General features: G+C 35.7%; 1 non-coding gene across 1 annotated transcript; it reads right to left on the bottom strand.

The window, feature by feature from the left end:
• Nucleotides 1–375: 375 nt before the first annotated feature.
• On the bottom strand, nucleotides 376–508 carry LOC126007907 (small nucleolar RNA SNORA51). Its single transcript, XR_007495379.1, has one exon. It is a non-coding gene; the product is annotated as a small nucleolar RNA SNORA51 (small nucleolar RNA).
• Nucleotides 509–3,269: the final 2,761 nt, after the last annotated feature.

The following is a 3,269-nucleotide window of genomic DNA, read 5'->3' as shown; positions in this document are numbered from 1 at the left end:
TATTTTCTTTTTGAGTGAAATCATTCACTGTTAGATATTGATTTTATGATAATTTTTCCAAATCTATATTTGTGTCCAGAATTTCACTACTAAGTGAATTTGTAAGATTGGTCAACACAGATTCTTCTCCGCCTTGTTTTTTAAGTGACAGCTTTGATCCCTATTTGCTTACACTCTGAGCAGATTCAAGAACATTCTGTTTTGTCAGTTTATTTCTGAATTATATCTCATTAGCTCATGTATCTCCTCTAAACACTTGTAATATTGCAGCTGCTTATACTATCTTGGTCTAAGAAACAATTTCATTGTCCCTTGAGCATTAGGCCCCACTGTATTCTTTTTTATTTTTTTTTATTTTTTTTTTATTTATATTTTTTTTGTCCCCCAATTCACAATACATACCCGGCAAGGGTCCTGTGTTGAGGTGTATATGGGGTGCCTTTACTGTACCTCCTCTTTCTATACAGCCAGTGTAAAGAACACAGCCTGTGGTAAGAATTGGGAGGCCTTATTTTATCTTTTATTTATTTTATTATTTTTTTTCTTCAGGGCAAACTAAAGTTGTTTTTTTTAAGTAAGAATTCATTTAAAGGACAAAATTGATTAACATAATGAGGTAAACTAATATAACATAATATAGTGACATAACCTAACATATAATATAATTGATATAATAATAATACATGTAAGTCAAAGAAAGTTTCTGATTAAAAACACAATGCAAGAATTACTAAACAGAATGAAAGAAACCCTAGCAACCGAGTATAAGAAATTCATGGACGAACGACTAAGCCAAATTAAAGAAGAAATGTTAAAGAACATGAGAGATTCCATACAAAAAGAAGTGAAGGATTTAAAAGACAAAATAACAAGCCTTACGAGTAGAACCACAGAGTTGGAGAAGCGCATCGATGAACTCGAAGGAAAACTGCAATATAAAAATGATCAAGAAACCAATAAAGAAAAAAAAGGCAAAGCACTGGAAGGAAAAATCCAATATCTAATGAAAAAGGACAAAAGAAACAATCTAAGAATTGTGGGTATACCAGAAGGGGAAGAAATAGGGAAGGGGGAAGAACAAGTAGTCAGGGAGATAATAACAGAGAACTTTCCCACCCTCTGGAAAGACAATTTAGGACAAATCCAAGAAGTCAAGAGAGTCCCTAATAAAATAGACCCTAATAAACCCACACCAAGACACATAATAATCCAAATGGCGAAAAACAAAGAGAAAGAGGAACTCCTGAAAGCAATAAGGGAGAAAAAAAATCCTCTAGTACAAAGGAAAGGACATAAGAATCAAACCAGATCTCCCATTTGAAATAATTCAAGCAAGAAGACAGTGGAATGATGTATTTAAACGACTGAGTGAAAGAAATTTCCAACCCAGGGTCCAATACCCAGCAAAACTATCATTCATATGGGAGGGCAGACTAAAAACATTCACAAATATGAACGAACTTGAACTATTTGTGCAAACTAAGCCGATCCTAAGCGACTTACTCAGAGACGAATTACACAATCCAAATCCCCGATTGTAACAACAACCACGCCACACAATACAACTGCACAACAGTCCTCTCTATCAATAATTTCCCTAAATGTTAATGGACTAAACTCTCCAATGAAAAGACACATAGTAGAGAACTGGGTTAGGAAAAATAAACCGGACTTCTGCTGTCTGCAAGAAACACACCTACAGTTACAGGATAAGCACAGGCTTAGAATTAAAGGATGGAAAGTAATTATTCAGGCCAATGGAAAACAAAAAAGATCAGGGACAGCCATTCTTATATCAGACCAAATTGTATTCAACCTCAAGAAAGTGATCAGAGACAAAGAGGGGCACTACTTACTGATCAGGGGAACATTAGATCAAGAAGTGCTAACCCTGGTAAATATCTATGCACCTAATGTAAAGTCACCAAAATATGTGAGGCAACTACTGACAAACCTGGAGAAACACATGAAGGGAATTGTGATAATAGTAGGGGACCTCAATACTCCACTATCACCACTGGACAGATCCTCCAAACAGAAAAATAGTAAAGAAATAAGAGCTCTAAATGAAAAATTAGAAGAATTAGGGCTAATAGACTTATATAGAGCCCTCCATCCCCAGAAAGTAGAATACACATTCTTCTCAAACCCACATGGAACCTTCTCCAGAATAGATCATGTCTTAGGATACAAAGACAACCTATATAAGACCACAAAGGTAAGGATCATTAGAAGTACCCTTTCAGATCACTATGCAACAGAGCTTATAATTGATGTCAAGAAGAAGCAATGGAGGAAAACTAATACCTGGAGATTGAACAACATACTGCTTAACAACAGCTGGATCAAAGAACAACTCAAGGAGGAAATAAAAAGATTCCTTGAGACGAATGACAATGAAGAGACAACATGTCAGAATTTATGGGATACAGCAAAAGCAGTACTTAGGGGGAAACTCATAGCATTACAGGCCTATGTTAAGAAACAGGAAAATAACAAAACCAACAGTTTAAAAGATCACCTCAAGGAATTGGAACAACAGCAACAGAGAAATACAACCACAACCAGAAGGCAAGAAATCATAAAAACCAGAGCAGAAATAAACAACATAGAGACTAAGAAAACAATACAAAAAATCAATGAGACCAGGAGTTGGTTTTTCGAAAAAATAAATAAGATAGACAAACCATTGGCAAAACTTACCAAAAAAAAGAGGGAAAACACCCAAATCACTAGGATCACCAATGAAAGGGGAGAGATTACAACAGAACCCCAAGAAATACAACATATCATGAGATCATATTATGAACAACTATATTCAACTAGGCTACAGAACCCACCAGAAATCGACAGATTCTTGGACAAACACTCTCTTCCAAGACTGGAAAAGGAAGACCTAGAAACTCTAAACAGTCCAATCACTTCAGACGAAATTGAAGACGTAATTAAAAGACTCCCTAAGAACAAATGCCCAGGCCCAGATGGATTTACAGGTGAATTCTCTCAAACATTTCAAGAAGACTTATTACCACTGTTCCATAGGCTTTTCAAAACCATAGAAAAAACAGGAATCCTCCCCAACTCCTTTTATGAGGCTAATATCACACTCATTCCTAAAGAAGGCAAAGACACCACCAAAAAAGAAAACTACAGACCAATCTCACTAATGAACATTGATGCAAAGATACTCAACAAAATCTTAGCAAACCGAATCCAACACCTCATCAAAAAGATCATACATCATGATCAAGTGGGATTCATCCCAGGAA

This window comes from Suncus etruscus, chromosome 4 (genome assembly GCF_024139225.1).
Source record: "Suncus etruscus isolate mSunEtr1 chromosome 4, mSunEtr1.pri.cur, whole genome shotgun sequence".
Taxonomy (NCBI): Eukaryota; Metazoa; Chordata; class Mammalia; order Eulipotyphla; family Soricidae; genus Suncus; species Suncus etruscus.
The sequence above is the reverse complement of the archived record's forward strand: the minus strand, read 5'-3'. Positions and strand labels throughout refer to the sequence as shown.